The 19,402-nt window shown below is 36.4% G+C and overlaps 1 protein-coding gene across 1 annotated transcript in view; it reads right to left on the bottom strand.

The window, feature by feature from the left end:
- LOC126374071 (rap1 GTPase-activating protein 1) overlaps window positions 1-16,152 on the bottom strand; it is a 282,520-nt gene extending 266,368 nt beyond the window's left edge. The window contains exon 1 of the mRNA XM_050020536.1: window positions 15,827-16,152. The gene's annotated coding sequence lies outside the window, so the exon portion shown is untranslated. The remainder of the gene's footprint in view (window positions 1-15,826) is intronic.
- Window positions 16,153-19,402: the final 3,250 nt, after the last annotated feature.

A 19,402-nucleotide genomic window follows, 5' to 3' on the forward strand; every position in this document is an offset into this window, starting at 1 on the left:
GAATGGTGGCCAAGGGATGGATGCGATATCGAGGCAGACCACAAAAGAGGTAAAGCAATCGATGTGACTTGCGCAGGATCGGAAAGGATGGCATGAAAGAGAGGAGGCCTATACCCAGCAGTGGGTGGATACAGACTGAGTAGATAGATAGATAGATAGATAGACTTAGACCTAGGGTGGTATTAATAAACTAGTCTCAGCTGAGACTGCCCTCAAGATCATGCTCAAGTTCCTGTTTTTATATGAGAACTGTCACATTGACATGACCTTGAGGGCAGTCTCGTAGCTGAGATCAGTTTATTCATACCATACCTAGCAAGACGAACACTTGGAGATGTCCTTAAAAAGGTTTAGTACGATCTACTGTGAACTGGAATGCGTGTATGAAACGAGTGATGAATGTGGAGGAAGCAAAAGAAGTGTGTCAGATCGAAGCAAATGGAATTTCACAGTCTGTGCTTACCTCGGTGGGAAATACGTATGTATGTATGTCAAATAATTCCATACGTACATATTACAGGTATAAATACGTATATATTCAGATTTACCATTGACACTCATCCAACTATACACTATGGGTAGTAATAGCGTTTCTATGTTGGCCTAATCGAATGTGATCAGAGGATTACGACGCATCAGTCGAACTGGCTAGTAAATGCAATAATGTCGGTGAACTTATTCAGCAAACATCAATCTGTATGAGAAATATGACGCCATTATTAGTTATGATCTCATTCTACGATTGTAATAAACCAGAGGTCTTAACTAAGTTGCAAACGATTATATAACAATCAACAGTGATAGTGATAAAAATATATAATACGTGTCACCTTATGTCATGCCCATATATTTAAATATAGATTAAAACATCTTGGCTAAGGCCGTAGGCTCAATAATAGGTAACCCTAACATGTCATTGATATATACTAAAATGTACACACATACATTTTATTCGATTTCATTGTCGTTTTTCGCAATCGTTGGCATGACCTTTTTTTGACGTGACTTATTGTAGGTTTGCCGCAAATGGCATTAACTACTTGGCCGGACAAATATCGCATGAGCAGCGTGGTGGAATGCTACATACCCTCTCTGATTGATTGAGAAGGAGTCTGTGACCAGCAGTACGACGTAGGCTATTTATGTCTAATTGGAACAGATTTTATACAATAATTTATTTTCATAACAAAACCAAAAATGTACAGTCTCAGAGGTTCTGCCAATGCCTGTGACAAATAGAACCTTCGAAGTTTTAGGGCTCGCCACTCGTAAGTTACGTAAACTTCCTAACTCAATATTAGAGGCCTTATAAAATTTGATGTTAGCATAAAAGTATTCTCCCAAGAGATAAAAAAATGTTTTTATTTCGCATTCATGCTGTTACAAGATAATATTATTGGATTATTTAATTCTGTTTATAAAGAGCTTCATTTCATGCAGGTTCTTTATACTTAAACAATTTGAAGGACTTCTGCAAACGGACTGATTGATGAATGGGAATTATTTTTTATTCAATATGAAACTTATATGGATTGAGAAATTGGATTGAACTGTTTTTTTTTGTTGCTTGACTTTGTATGTGTTGACTAAACAACAGCATTTGTTACGCAAATTGATTGATTCATAAAATTCATGGGTGGGTGCTTTTAACGACATATTCTTTGCTATAACACACCGTACTACTCGTATGATCTTCTATCTAAAAAGAATAGTAATATATTCCAGAACTCCTTCCCGATTGGAATTTCCTTAGAAGCTCACACCTACACGGGACCATATTGCGTTATCGAAATGCCTCCTTGCCGAATTTACTACGCTACCCTGAAATAACAGTCAATGTACCGATGCAAAGGTATACATATCTCAATATCCCATTCGGAGTGCGGTTTTAATATAGACTACACATAGGTGATTCGCAAAAGAATATTAAAAGCGTCAAGTATAACACATATTTTCTCAAAACTAACGTCATTAATCAATGTAAGTACGAGTAGTATAGTAGAGTCACTGTGGTTTTGTATGTTACCGGCTTAGGGGACGGATCCCGGGTACCAGCCATACACCACTGAGTTATTAATTTATAATTATTTAGTGCAATTTTCACTAACACAGTTGGATCGACCGACAATTATTAGGGCACTTACAGACCAGCGACTCTCGCCGACGTTGACGAGACAATCATTTGGCGATACGGGTCCATCACCTATCACGTTGGTGTAACAGAAAGCTCGGTGAAGCGTGGGTACTTTTACGATGAATGTAGGCACCTCTGACTTGGGAATATACTCATGAGCTTATGTTATGTGTTTACAATGCCGCTTATGATTTCCATGAAAAGTGACACTATGCGGACAAAACATGGAAATCCATAGATGGATCAAGTTAAGTCTAATTTGGTGGATCAGTTTTATAGACAAGATTTTTTAGGACACCATGGTGGCGGAACCACGTTATAATGGTGGGATATTATTATGGCCCTAGTGTCATACTTACCTTTAGCTTGTGCCGTCGGGTATTAATAATAGCTAATTCCCACGTTCCTAAGTAGGAGCCAAAATGTGTAAATAGTCAGGAAAATATCGCGTCCGTAAGTAATATTTACTTCAATACCACATTCGAGGCACACCTCGAGAATAAACATAAGAAGAAATAGACAGCCTAGCCCGAGCGAACCGAATGTCGAAAACAGAGTTACGATGTTTTGACTCTTGTAGGAATGTAAATGTAGATATTGCTGTGTTTTATTATGTTTGGATAGGTTTTCACAATTTATAGCTGGTTATTTTCTGGTAATACGATAAATTATTTAGACTTTCTTTGAACATCTAAACAAACGCAACACTTCGCAATTGAAAATTGAGATACGCAACTTAGTATCTTTAAAATCATTATCTTGTTTGTCAATCTAAATATAACACTAACACAAAAGTAATAATTTATTAATAGACCTTACTTATCTGTGCCTACCTATGATTCATCATACATAATGTCATGTTATTTCGCACGAGTAGTTTTAATGAAAAACTGGGGTCCCTATAAGCTAAGTACGTTTCTAAATGCGCCTACTGAGGCAGTTTATGACAGTGAGTGGATTAGGGTAGTTTATGTATGTATGTAAGACTGCTAAAAGGGCTAAATTAGGATTAGCTTCCAGACGTGACTAAAGCTAGACAGGCCCTCATTATCCTAACATTATACGACTAGGGTTCCAGTAAACTTCATATTAATGTTTGAAACGTGCCATAGAAGTAAGTTACATAAAATTATCATTATACATTCAAAAGAGAACCAGTCATTACAATACTGCTTATCATCTTCAAAGTGTACTAAGTATATTTTTAGTATTCAAATCAAAATTAGTGAGACTAACACTTGTGTGCCGGGGAAAAGTTTGAAGGTGTTCAACAACATAGTTATCGTGGAGTAATTCTATAAATCCACTGGGTTTGTTTACCGGCTTGTAGCCAGTATCTAGAACAACGTATATACTTATACCTACAATCTATGCATGTAAGCATATATCTACAAACCAAACGAATCTCGAAGCAAAACAATTTATTTATCCTCCTAATATGGCTCGGGACTAAGATAAACATTTTTATTTTTCTCCGTTACCGTTATCGACCGGTCCACTCACCAAGTTTGGTCTTCGACAACAAAACACCAAATTCTACCGGCGTTTAGCTTGTCAACATTGGCTTAAAGGAATTGAACAGTAAAAAATTCAATGAGAATTTGGGCGTCAAGGTTTTTGGTTGAATATTGGTAGAATCCTAACGGTTAATGCTGTTACTCTACTTGTTCAATTCCACGCACGTATTACTCAATTAGTCACCATTCACAAGGTATATAACGCTAGTTAACCTGTTTGACATTTCAATATGATACATTCTTCACACCTTTTTTGCTTCTAGTTTTAAATTTGTGACTCCAGCCATGTAGATATCCCATTCAAGGCAAATCAAGTCAAAAAACCGGAGAAGCTGCAGATGCTGCACCTGGGATATTGGGATAGTAAAATTCATGAAGAATTCAATTCTTTTGTCATCTTTTCATGACAAATGGAATATTCTTTATTGTTCGTCATATATATTATACTTTTGTGGTTGACTGTATACACCCTAACCACATAAATAGATACCTAAGCAATATGCATACCAAACACATGTTGAAGCAACATCATATTCTGAGTTGGTTTATTTACATCTACTACAAGAGATCAATTAGCCTAATCATAATGATTATAATTGTTGGTGAATTAGATAGATCAACAATAGGTCCATAATATTAATAAGGTCTATTATCTGGACACAATAATCAAGACGCCAAGTCATTGTCCATTAACAATTTAATCTAAAATAAACGAGACCCTAGAGATTAATTTGTACTTTAAGACGATTCGGATCAGTAGCATTCATGTTGGAAATTATAAATGGAATATACAGTTTAATACAAATCTGATAAATACCCATTTAGAAAAGACAACCGTATCAATGATATAAAATACTTAAAAAAAATTAAGATATTTTTATCATATTAGTAACAATAAGCAAACAAAATATATAAGAAAGGAAGTCTAGAATGCACATGAGAAATGAATTTCACATAGCTGTCCTCCAGGAGCGGATTCCATTTCAGTCAACAAAAATATACATCCCGTTAGATTTTACATATTATAAAGACGTCACAACTACCGTCTAAATAACGCGACTAATTAAAAAGTTTACGAAACAGCTGACCAAGATTATTACAGAACTAGTGATCTCATGTGAACGCACCGTGACGCCTGTTACACAAGACTCGGGCTTAAAATATTTTACAACTGTAATAAAAATTGTAATGTTCAAACCCGGCTTACTGTAGACTTTTGACTTACGTTGAGTTAAATTTTACATGTGTTTTATTGCGATGAAAAGAATCTTAATCCTACAGATAAAATATCAAAATGGATGTTCAATAGCTGTTGTAATACAGGAAAGATCTGTTGACGATTTTTTATGCAAACATACCAGAATACAAAACGTAATTCATAATACATATTCATCATAACTTCTATGATCGCATTATAATGGTCTATGGAGAACACTTATCCTAACTCGATGATGGTAGAATTAAAGAAATGTATGGAGTACGCGAATACTTGTATTTGCAAACATACCATAACACAAAACATGTTTATATAACCTTTGTTATTGCATAGAGCGATGAATAAGGAAGGGTACACTCGATGATGGCATAATCAAGGTTTTGGGTACGCTTTTGAGATTGTTGTTGTTTTGCTTCGGATGGCGATCCCTAAGTACATCAGGGGGGTTAAAATGGCCACATCGAAGCAAGTCATCTAAGAAAGCAATATTGCTATTTGACATTTGTTTGCATTGATGATGATGATGCATTGGGCACATATTTTTATATGCGCAAATGTCAAATTGCTATATTGCTTTCTTAGATGAATTGCTTCGATATGGCCATTTTAACCCCCCAGGATTGAGTAAAAAGCGAGATGTGATGTTGTGTTTTGTTTTCAACACAAGGCTATTAATAATAATACTCTCTTTGCGCGATACTTTGCGGATATTTTTATTGCGCTTACAGACCAGACGACGATGATGACGGTGATAATGCAGAGTAAGTGTCCCTACACTGCGTCGATCAATATTTAGCATAATATGGAAGTCATCTGCGGTCATAGTAGCGTGCTCAAATTATACTAAATCAAACCTATTAAATAATTAATGTACCCACTTATAAGGATGTGTAAAACAGGTAGTTATAACCACAGAAGCAGTTGCTGTATAGTCAACAGGTAGATCGAAATCAAATTCATTAAATTCAAAGTCATTGCAAAGACAATGATAGGTTACCCTAATAATAATAATGAATGATGTCTCATTAGTATTCACAGCTGTTACAGCTGTCGTGAATCTATTGAAATCACGTTTAGGTACTAGGTACATACTATGTAGGCACAGGCTCACCTAACAATCCTAAATGCAAATACTGTTACGGCGGATCAACAGTGTTGTTCAAATAAAATCGTACCTGGCTGTGTAAGCAGGCTTAGCAATAGAAGAAATCCTTGCTATCTTGGGTTCCGCAATATAATATACGAAAAACAATTGGAAGAAAAACCATTTGTTTCTGTTGATGTTAATAAAAACAATAAAAAACATAAACATTCATATGAAAACACAGAAGAGAAGAAAATATTCATAAGCAGAAGACAATTTGCAGCCACTTTTTAAAATTGGATGAAAATTTGTTTGGTAATAGGGTAGTTTCTAACTAGTCAAATCAGTTACTTTTTACTAAACGTCAAAACACGAGTGACTATACAGAATTTGTATGAAAAATCAACCTGTGACGTCATGGAAAATCGTGACAAAATGTCGCTCTTATTACATTTTTCTTTATTAAAATTCATATAAAAAAGTTAAATAGAAAAAAGGACACGTTTTTAGTCACCTTTAGGTCTGTCTTTATTTAGTAATCAGAATTTTTAATTCATTTTTGACCTAGGAAACCCAATTCTCGATATTAGCTCGAAGGGTAGATTAGCTTAAAGAGGCCAGATTTCCGTTTATTTTATGAAAAGGGGCTTTCGATACTATGTTTCCCAAAAATAATAATAGATGGCGCTGTTCAGGTTTAACGTGAAAATGGCAGATACATAATTATATAAACATAATTGTTCCTTGTTATTTAGATCACATTATGTATATTATGTTGCTACCTCATCATCATCAATTTAAGAGCCACGCTCTTGTCGGTGTAGCATTTTCCATTCCAGTCTATCAAAGGCCAATTCCTTGACTTCCCTATAAGACACGACGTTAACCTTTTCTTTAATCTGTTCCATGTAAGCTCTTCTTGGTCTTCCCCTTCCTCTCTTTCCTTCTAGCTTTCCTTCTATGATGTTTTTAATGAATTCGTCGTGTCTTATTAGGTGTCCAATCATGTTGCTACCTATATAGCTTATATAATTGTGCTGGGTATAATAAAAAGAGTCATCAGTTATACCCAAAAACAAAGTCAAAAGGTGCATATGTCTGTTATCCATGAAATTAGAAGGTTAAACGAAGGAAAATCTTAACAGCGCCATCTATTATGTTTTTGAGGAACATAGCCTGAAAATTCCCTCATTAAATATGCACTTTATGCTTCACATTTATCGAAAAAGACCCCGAAATGGGCACCCTCAGGCCTGTTGTGTTAAATGTTGTACGGTCACGAGCATTAATATGTATACACTTTGGTACCATGTCACATTAACTTTTTTGACAAATTGAACTGTAAGTCTCACTAAATATCAAATATGTTAGTGCGACAGAGTCCTAAAGTGGGTACATTATATTACTCATGACTGTACCAGTTGAGAACCCTCAGTGCTCCCCATTTGGCCGGCCGAGTAGTTAATGCCATCTGCGGCAAATCTACAATAAGTCACGTAAAATTATTTGTCCCAGGCAAAGTCGGGTCATAATTGTTAAGTATACAGATACTTTAGGGTACTTCACTTAGCAGCAACCCTCATTACCTAGGATTAACAGGGGCACTTGGAGAATTCCGAGTTTATTAGGCTCAAAAGTTGGCAACACATTTTGGCTTTATTCAGCAACGAAATTGTAATTACAGCCTTACATAATTCACACATTAGGTAGATCCACAAATAACCCGCAAGCACATCTTAGGTACTCAAAAAATCACGTTTTTAGGGCCACAGCACACGGCAATTGTTGCGTTTGCATTGATGATAGGGTTCAAATCCCGGTGGGTACCTATCACGAAAATCACTTTGCGATCCCTAGTTTGGTTAGGACATTACAGGCTGATCACCTGATTGTCTGAAAGTAAGATGATCCGTGCTTCGGAAGGCACGTTAAGCCGTTGGTCCCGGTTACTACTTACTGATGCAAGTTAGAAATCGTTACACGAGCCATGTTAGAAAGGAGATACAGGCGTGCTGCTATGTTGTGTTATGTACTTTATTATCATTGTATGCCACAATTACGTCTGATATGGAAATCCTGAGATGGATATTATTAAATCGTAGCGCTAGGTTACCCGTGCAACACCTACGTAGATATTCCATCATGGTGGAGAGGACATCAATCGTTCTAACGTTACAACGCAACGGTTGTGGGAGAACGACAATATATTGAAACATGCCAAGTACCTAGTTTACATTTTACTAAATATCTGTTCGTCGTATCAAGACGAGCATTAATACACTTTGGTACCATGTCACATTAACTTTTTTGACAAATTGAACTGTAAGTCTCACTAAATGTCAAATATGTTAGTGCGACAGAGTCCTACAGCGGGTACATTATATTGCTCATGACTGTACATACGGTAATAGAAATTATGTGCGTTGGTTAATGTATATACGCATTTACATTCAGGATTAAATTGGATATACCCTACTTTACACGTGCCACTTGATTAGCTTAGGATGCTAAAGTCAAAATTTTCATCAAAACCTTAATAGAAGTTTTGCCTGTTCTGCCCGATTTGCCTGTTTTGTCCCGTAATCTCGGACCCGCAGCTACAGTTGCGATGTTATTAAACCGTTTTCAATTTAAAACGTATACCGCAAAACAGGGAAACCGCAGACGACTATAAATATTGTTTTTTTTTTTAATCTCGGCCGACTATCCCGTCTGGCGTTTTGTTGAGTAAATTAAAACATTAAATGTTCATTATAAGGGGGATAAATACATTGCGAGGCATGTGCTCCGCAAACCGTACGTATCACGCCTTGCTATGCGTAACGTATGTGGAAGAATATAATTGCAATCACGCAGAGTTTAAAGCGAGGAAACTGAAATGAAGAGTACAGAATGATTGACATTTAATCTTCTACGACAACTATAAATAGACATAATCCAGTGGCACTCAGAAATTCATACATCCAATCCATCCATAATTCATACCACATGCATCTTGAGACGTACGTAATTATACTGGGTGTTAGTGCCATTGTAACGATAACTTTGAGTGATGATTCAGACCATGATTCTGAGTTGATATCAAGTGGAATTTTCCGTCGTAAAACTATGCTACACCGACAAGAGCGTGGCTCAGGCTCATAAATTTGTGATGAAAAGTATGAAACTGAAAATAATTTAAAAAACTCTAAATTATTCATGAATTTTCCGACCAGAAATTCCACTTGATATCAACTCAGAATCATGGTCTGAATCATTCCCTTCAGTATTCGCGTCACTAACACCCATACGTACTTGTTAGCTGTACGTACTTTATACGGGGTGTAAGTAACATCGTAACGAATACAGAGGACGATGATTCAGCTCATTATTCTGGGTTAATATCAAGTGGAATTTCCCATCGCCAAAAATTGAATTTAAAATAAGTAATTAAAAAAAACTTGTAAGTACATCTAGTTCAGACGCTGGTGGGGAGCGGAGAGTTGCCGTTCTATAAGTAGTCATCATCATCAGCCCATTAACGTCCCCACTGCTGGGGCACGGGCCTTCCCTATGGATAGATAGGGAGATCGGGCCTTAAACCATCACGCGGGCCCAGTGCGGATTGATGGTTATTAACGACTGCTAATGCAGCCGGGACCAACGGCTTATCGTGCCTTCCGAAGCACGGAGGAGCTCGAGATGAAAACTTTCTTTTTTTTGTGGTCACCCATCCTATGACCGGCCTTTGCAAAAGTTGCTTAACTTCAACAATCGCAGACCGAGCGCGTTAACCGCTGCGCCACCGAGCTCCTCAAGTATTATTCCTATAAGTAGTATTATTCCTTATTCTATGGCTGAACATAACATTAATGATCTGTATAATGACGGACAACCAAGGAACAGCCTATAATAATTATACGTACATCCCATTAGCCATGTAATAACTTTACCATACAAAAGTTGCAATATAATATAAAACAAGCTGTTAATCCCTGTCGTACAGAAGCATTGCTCCTCGCTCTATTTACCTCTCTTACGTGATCAACGCTAACAATTCTTTATATTCATAATAACCTCATCTGCGCACTCGAGTGTAGTATGATACTCATCCCGACAATCTTACTAAAAAGAGAAAAAACGAATTTTATATTTAACTAGGTTTGTAATAGAGCGTTACGAACCTTACGTTGATAAGGGATCAGCAAATCGTCCATAGCCAACTTTTCCCTTTAGTGCTTCGAAAATTAAGAATACTTCGGACGCTAATTCGTACTAAGGCTTTGAATATATTGAACGCACATTCACTTAGAACTTGGGCAATATTAAAAGTAATTCATTATCGGCTTATGATACCGCTTTATAATGGTTTTTAGAAGCAGAAAAATATACACTGCAGTGACGTAAGAAAAATAATTTAAAATACATGAATAATTATTCCATCACATTTCTATAGCGGAATGAAATCATAAGATAAGCTTATAATAAAAGAAAAACATCATACGCCATTGTTTAGTCTTCCCGACGGCTTCATTGAATATCGTATCTGAAATATCCAATAGATCCTATTACGTATATGGAATTAAAATCTTATTGGGTCACCTGAAAGGAGTTCCTTTATATACCCTCGTTATTCGGAGCCATCGAGGCATCCACTGGAATGGTCCAATTTTCAGTAATAAAGTAGAGAAATATCTCGCTTCCCGTCCATCTTTTTTCGTAATGATTATTGCAATTCTTTCGCTGGGTTTTTGTTTTTTGCTCCCCTCGCTTTGCGGGCAAACCTTTGATAATTTGGAAAGGGTTGAAGTTTGCCTTTATAATTAAAGGAAAATTTATTGAGTTGGAATAACAGTTTTTTGTGACTAAACTGTTCGTGTGTTTTAATTTAATTACTTATATTAAATGCTCAGATTAAACTAAAAGAAAATTGGTATTTTTAACTTTACAAAAAGGTTCCATGTAGTTTTTTGTTCCGTCCCATATTACTTAAGTACCATATGATTAACTTGTACCTAACTAGAGCAACTTTATTTGTAAGTAAAACAAAAAAAGAACTTACAAAAACCAAACAACCGTGACCAACCGTTGTTCATGATGAAATTAATTAAATGAACCGAAGAAGGTAACCTTTTCTTGAATTCATTTTTGTTTTTTATAGTTATTTTATAATTATAATACTCTGTGTCAAGTATCAATTACATTTACTACATAACTTATTGCAACTACCTACCTACCTATTCCAATAAAATAGTGTTGCTATTTCCTGTAGACACCATCTAATTTTAAATTACCTATACCTGTCATTATCTTAACCAATAAAAAGGAAACGGTCGGATGATTGACACCTGATAATTTTAAAATGAATGAGTGAATTTATCAATAACCCGGGAGATTCAAATAGGTACCTCGCTAGTATGTAACCCGTTTGACGTGTACTTTCAATTTAATTATATCGGGTTATTGGCTAATGCAAAATTGTTAGAGGTTTGTTTTAGATTTCTTGTTAAAATTGACTTGCGTTCCATAAATTTTATGCTTGTCGATTAACCGTCTCTTTTCTATTCGGGGGATAACAAAAAGACATGTATGACTTAAAATGAAATTACATTGTGTTCATAGGAATTGGCACCAGTGATTAGTTTATTCAATCTAGCTCTTCTAAAAGAGTAGGTACAGTTTAAAAACCGTTAACCCAACAGGTAGCAGCAAAGTGTGGCCTATATAGGTAATATCAGAGTATTTTGTGTTAATAAATAAATAAATAAATAAATAAATAAATAAATATTTTTCCCACCACACGTTAACGTGCCATGAATTTTTCCAAGCATGCTACAGAAAACGTGACCTTTTGAACCCTTTTTTTAGTCCAAGCAATTTTCTCGATAAAGGCGTTAGGTCACAGTTCCACTGTAAATTCCATACCGGGAGTAACGCAAGTGTTTTTCATCTTTAGACAGTGTTATTTTCATATAAAAAATATTACCAGAATAAGCGATGTGCTAGCCACTATTAGTACTTCTTCTTCTATCGTGTGGATTGTGATATCGTCAATCAACCTCAGTTCTAAGTTCCTAAGATCATTAGTCCATCTGAGTTCATAATTATTTATTATCCTTTTTAAAAACATTAAAATTTTACTTTGTTATGGGTGATGTGATAAACCTGGTACTGTAAACTGTAACCCACGTATGAAAATGATGAACTATTATTTATAGACAACCTCTTCGTCGCTCATGTGGGTTATGAGATCAACGACCGACCTCTTCAAACCCTAGTGTCAGGATTACTATTGAGCCGCCATAGAACCTCTAACAAAGGACCACCATGGTGTCTTAGATAGATATGGCGGCAACTACATGTTGACTGCTGGTGACTTGTAACTACAAAAAAATATATGGTCGAATTGAGAACCTCTTCCTTTCTTGAAGTCGGTTAACAATAACTCAATCAACCCTAATAGAGTTGGGTGTGAGTATGTGCAACAATTTAAATATTTCAACAAAGAGTTAGACGTCAATTTGTAGCGTAAATTCCAGGCTAGAGATATGAGTTTTCAGCAACTTTAGGGAACAAACTGTCATCTGCATATGACGGAGTTCCGGTCGCATTCTCGTTGAAGTAATTTCCGTTTCAAAATAGCGCAGTTTGCATCCGCACGGTGTATATTGACAAATTGAGGGTTTGGGAACGTCGCCTTTGGAAGCCGAACGTAATTTTATTATAAATTAAATTAAAAGGACACCACCAGTCCACCACCTATCACTATCGAAGTGTGGGTACTTATAATTTCATCTTGCGATAGAAGTACCTCCGACTACCTCAATCTTGATATAGTTAGCTTATGTTATGGAGATTAAGTAGAAAATGTGTATACAGATACATCTAAACTTCTACAGGTCTTGTAAACTGGCGAATGGTTTGGATACTAACCTACACACCTCCACCAATCCGCAATGAAGCGACGTTGTGAAATATACCCTATTACCTACCCTACGGTTTATTGTGGGGAATGTCCAAAAGCAGGGACTGCACATCGGTATAAACATGATCTTTTTTAGATGAAACTTATCGATTTTATAACTATCGATAGTTCGTCAACACTTCATAGAAGTAAACTATCGAATTATTACAACTATACTAATATTATGTTGATTATTGATACGCTACGCTCTCTCGTATGGGTGGGTTACTTATTGAATAGTGTGATAAAAATAAGGACATAAGATGCTGCTTTAATAAGCGAAATATGTTTTTTTTACGTGACTTACTGTAGGTTTGCCGCAGATGGTATTAACTACTTGGCCGCACAAATGGGGAGCGCTGAAGGCTCTCATCCGGCACAACGTTTAAGACAAAAGGCCTGAGGGTGCCCAGTTGGGCGCGAACCTAGGTTCAGGGCGTCGTCTGAGGAAAAATATTTGAAAGAATTAATTGACCCGTAGTAGGTCGATAGCGATAAGCGCTGATTGAGGGAAGTCGTCGACCACGCCGGCGGGGTCGGTACCGGGGGGTAATATGATCATCATCATTGTGTTGATCTGATTCTGACCAACGATCACGTTCTAAGAATTATATCTAAGATAAAGGAGACATAGATAGAGAGATGACGGTGATGATGGTGATGGAGAGGAGATATAGGAGATTTCTCCTTGACGCAACTAGAGTATAATTTAAGGTGGAACCTGATCTTACAACACAAAACTACAAGATATTTTCTTACGACTTCAATCCTTTTTCACAATGTGGCTGCTTTGTCTACTGTATCATGTGTGTACTTAATAACAATATTCAATTATGTCAATAGCAATGGCAAACTTGGAAATGACTTAAACAGATAAATGTATCTGCAGTCTCGTTATGGGTTCAATGCCATGAAAATAAAATAATAAACGTAATAATTACTAGTTTTTAGAAATACAGAAAATAATTACTACAATATTGACTGATTTACGTTCCTGGAAACAAGGGCTTTAGTATAGACAAACGAGGTAAAATACATCAATAACAATTATTATAATGAAATAACATTATAAAACAAAATGTGACTTCACAATTTGTTATAAATAAACTTACAAAACAACAAAACAACTGTTACGGGTTACATAACAAACAAATGACTATTCTGGTAATGATGTGGTCCATGGGAAGACGCAGATTGCATAGCGTGATCAGCTGATTACCTGTTATAATTTATCAAGATTTACAGTGTCTGGATTGGTTCTGGATTCATTCCATTATAAAACTATTTTTATTTATTCCCGTAAAATTTATTAATATACTATCTAAATTTCGCAATATTGGCGCGATCATTATAGAAGGCGATACAGCTAGACCACCTATCACATTGGTCTAGATAACAGAAGGCTCGCTGAGATGTGGGTACTTAGTTCATCTTATGAAGGATGTTCCGCTACTACCCCATAGGGATATACTTAGTCGTGAACTTATGTTATCGTGTGTCCATGGTCCAGTGGTTGAGCGCTGTGCTCACGATCAAGAAGTCCCGGCTTCGAATCCCGGTGGAGACAAATCACAAAAATCACTCTGTGATCCCTACATTACAGGCTGATCACCTGATTGTCCGAAAGTAAGACGATCCGTGCTTCGGAAGGCACGTTAAGCCGTTGGTCCCGGTTACTACTTACTGATGTATGTACGTAGTCGTTACATGAGTCATGTCAGGGGCCTTTGGGGGCTCCATAGTAACCCTGGTAGGGTTGATGAGGTTGGTAATTCACCTTGCAACCCACTCGATAGAAGAAGACTATTAATTTTATTATACGGTTATTGTTAGTTTTCCCCATAAAATACAATAAGATAATGACTATATTTTGCTTGCGCTCTCTGTAATCTTGTTATTTTCTCAGCGTAATAATAAAACTGTCATATTTATCATGTTAGATGGTTTTGAGATAAATATTTGTAACGGACTGTTCAAATACTACAAAAACTCTTATTTCTTGCACGCTTCATCATCACCAGCCCATTAATGTCCCCACTGCAGGGGCACGGGCCTTCCCTATGGATGGATAGGGAGATCGGGCTTTAAACCACCACGCGGGCCCAGTGCGGATTGGTGGTTATTGACGACTGCTAATGCAGCCGGGACCAACGGCTTAACGTGCCTTCCGAAGCACGGAGGAGCTCGAGATGAAAACTTTTTTTTTGTGGTCACCCATCCTATGACCGGCCTTTGCGAAAGTTGCTTAACTTCAACAATCGCAGACCGAGCGCGTTTACCGCTGCGCCACCGAGCTCCTCATTCCATATTTCTTGCACGCTTATTACTTATAAAGTTAAATATATAATAGTTATAGGTAAAAGTAAAACTAATATAATATTACCTATTATGTTCCCTATCCCTCGTAGAGTAGAAAATAATCAATTATGACCCACGGTTCAAAGCACAATATTAATAAATTAAAGTGATCCTACGAACTTGAAGTGATTAAAATCAACTCTGTCATGATCAGCCATGTTTAAAACCTTGATTAATTACCTACCTATTTTGGGAAGCACTTAATCGAGTGGAATTAGGCAGAATGAACCTCGTGCCAACATACGAGTACATCGAGTTAGCCCGCGTGAAACCTTTTTTATCCTTACTGGCAATGTATTAACTAGGAAAAATATACAAAATATATTAAAAAAAAACAACACCACTAACAGATAATAAATACGTACTTATGTAGAGTTGACGAAATGAAACCACTTCATATCCGGACTTCTATGTTACTTGACTAATTAGGAGTTATAAAAAAACGTGATGAAATTTCCTTTCTTGAAGTTAGCAAGGAATTAAACAAACGTTCCTAATTAAAACGCTTAACAATCGAAATGAATCCAAAAGAACGGAATACCGGTCGATTAGTTATTAATTAATTCAGACTCACCTAATTTTTTGAAGCCAATGACCTTTCAGGAACAGCCACTGGAAGAAAATCCCACATCAATATTTATCATTAACACATCCACTTCAATAATATTTATGTTTCGTATGCACTCATCACTTAAACAATTATGTCATTGCCGTCTTAATCGCGAGATGGAATAAAAATCGTAAGAAAAATCACGGCTTTACATTTATAATCCTTTGTAACAGCCGATAATAGAGTTCGTCGGTTTTTAATTTTGGAAGAAGATGATTTTCGTTTTTGTTTACGTTTTCAGCGATGTCGGAAAATTTTCGCGCGAAGAAATGACGGCCGTCCTCCACACATCGACGGGTGGTACTGAGTCGGAACCGGCGGCGGCGTAACGTTGGCGATGAAAATCGTTCGCTCTCGCGCCAGCGAAGTGTGGAAAACGCTTTCGTCAGTACACGTACGGTAACATCAAGTAATTTTGCTTTTTTTTATCAAGATTACTTGGAACAATTCAAAATGTTATGTTAGCAATAAAAAGTGGCTCGAAATGTTGTTAAGTGTAGATTTGACTTGTGAATTCATTCCGCTACCTGTTATATTATAACTATTTTGAATAATATTTTGCCACCGCGATTGACTATTATTTATGATAATCTGAAAATAGGTATACTTTCCTTTTATTACATTTTTGTACAATCTTTTTAACTACCTATTGAAAAAAAAAGGACAAGCAAACCCAGTGTGTTAAACGAGTGACTTTATAGGGAAATTGAAAACCATATTGTAAAGATGGGACCTTATAAGTCTTCATTTGTGTAGAGGCAACCGCATTGGATCAGCTGATCGAAGCGTGCTGGTTTTAGATGAGATTTCTGAGTGGTTGGAAAGTTCCGTCATTATTTGAAAAAGAAAATACATAAGGCCTCTAGTGAAATCTTTGACATTCGATATGTCTCTATTACATTTTCCGACAGCGACTTCGTCTAAATGTTCTTAGTTTTTATCGCAGTAAACATAAACACTCTAAGCCCGTCCGTAAACTCCGAAAAGTCTGCTATATCCGTTTCTAGCTATGTATCAATTTTTATCCAAATCGGTTCAGTGATTTAAACGTAAAAGTATACAGTCGGCTTAATAGTAACCCTTATCCCATGGTCGATAAGGTCAGTCATTGACCCCACAACTGACACGTGAAAAGGTAACAGGCAACGTTACTTTTTTAGCATTAGTAAGGATATAGATTGATTAAAATTACCTAAAATACATAAAAAAGTTCAATGAACCCGTACCAAATCCTAACAACTGTACAGTAGGTACCTACACGCCGGCGCGTCGTTGTTATGCCAAGTTTTGGAGGGAAACTTATTGTTTTCCCAAATGTCCAGGCTTTCAAATAAATCACTTTACTTTTTATATAACTAAGGAAAATATTGCGAAAGTTACTTATTTAGAATATTTGTTAGGATTCTTGGAGTTGTTACCTTCTAGCTGTTTTTACGTATTCCTTGGAACAAATTAAATTGCGAAATAAGGTAACTTCTGAATTAAGTCTTTTGGCAAGTTCATTAATTTTAATCTAAGTATATCTTTTTATTTAGGTGCTATTTGGAGGTATTAACCTATTTGTGGGGTTTGTAAGACCACTTTCACACTAGCAACATTTCCACTTGCTTCAGAGCCAACTGTAACTGCCGACATCGGCGGACTGTTCGGTTCTCTCGACAGCAAGTTCTGTTGGTATCTAAGAGATCTATTGTAGTAAGACCACGGTAACATGATCATTAACTAACATACGGATACCTGGATATACATAAAGCTGCCTCAGGTACATGCTCTATAAATAAAACAACCATTGAAATAATAAATAATAAGTATATTGGTTACTTACTCTAAATTTCCAAAACGCACGCGTGCTCAAACACAAGTGTACACGTGTTCAAAATGGTACGTCTGCCTTCGATGCGTGCTCGAATCAAAAGAACCCCAATGAAAGACAAACACGCCTTTTTATACCCTTTCTCCTAGTGTTGCCATATGAAAGCAACACAAATTCGCACAAAATTACAGAAAACCTAACATTCGACCATCCTGACGTCGTGCATGTCCTCATGCACGTAGACAAAACGTCTAATGTTCAAACCTAACATTCGGCGGGCCAAGTGATTCCACACTCATCGAGAACAGTTACAAAGCTTCACTTAAAATCTAAAAGTACAACGACATATAATCACATTTACGGGGTGAAACATCGGCTCTTCTTTCTAATCATAATATAAAGCTATTCAAGTTGTCAATAGTTCGCAAACCCTTCCTTCTCACGAACTATTGCAAAGCAATTGAGTGTGAACCTTCTTTCTCACACTTGTAATTATCGTATACAAACCTTCCTTCTTATATACGATAATTAAAATAATCATAATATAAAGCTACTCAAGTTGTCAATAGTTCGCAAACCCTTCCTTCTCACGAACTATTGCAAAGCAATTGAGTGTGAACCTTCTTTCTCACACTTGTAACTATCGTATACAAACCTTTCCTTCTTATATACGATAATTAAAATAATCATAATATTACAAAGCTATTCAAGTTGGCAATAGTTCGCAAACCTTTCTTTCTCACGAACTATTGCAAAGCAATTGAGTGTGAACCTTCTTTCTCACACTTGTAACTATCGTATACAAACCCTTCCTTCTTATATACGATAATTAAAATAATCATAATATTATAAAGCTATTCAAGTTGGCAATAGTTCGCAAACCCTTCTTTCTCACGAACTATTGCAAAGCAATTGAGTGTGAACCTTCTTTCTCACACTTGTAACTATCGTATACAAACCCTTCCTTCTTATATACGATAATTAAAATAATCATAACATTATAAAGCTATTCAAGTTGGCAATAGTTCGCAAACCCTTCTTTCTCACGAACTATTGCAAAGCAATTGAGTGTGAACCTTCTTTCTCACACTTGTAACTATCGTATACAAACCCTTCCTTCTTATATACGATAATTAAAATAATTGTGAACCCTCCTCACAAAATTGAAAGTCACCTTAACTAAATAGCTATGAGCCCTCCTTCTCAAGCTATTACTAAATACACATCTTACAGTTTCATCCAACAAACAGTACCTCTACTTACTTTCTTTTGATTGTATATAATAATGACACAATCAGTCATCTTCATCACTACTTTCTTTATCATCATTAACGTGAATCCAGGGTGACATTCGATTTGTTAAATGAAGTAGTCATCAATCCCAACAAATTCAAACTCAAAAATATGTTTATTCAGTAGGTAACATTGTTACACTTTGAATCGTCAATTTTTACATCTTTAAGGGATTCCCGAACTGACAATAAAGTATAATTTTGCGTTTCGCATACTATTTCGTTCAACATAGGATTAATTTCCGCATCCATCTGAAGTCCAAACATTACCTCAGTCCGTCCCGTTGTCTTCCGACGGGTGTTGTTCATGCCCCGTTGGACTCTACCTATCTTGTCATCCCAGACGTTCTTGTCAAAATTAAGATTTTGCGCAGTTAACGACCCTAACATCGTGCGATTACACTGCTCTACTTGTCCATTGGACCTAGGACTTGC

This window comes from Pectinophora gossypiella, chromosome 16 (genome assembly GCF_024362695.1).
Source record: "Pectinophora gossypiella chromosome 16, ilPecGoss1.1, whole genome shotgun sequence".
NCBI lineage: Eukaryota > Metazoa > Arthropoda > Insecta > Lepidoptera > Gelechiidae > Pectinophora > Pectinophora gossypiella.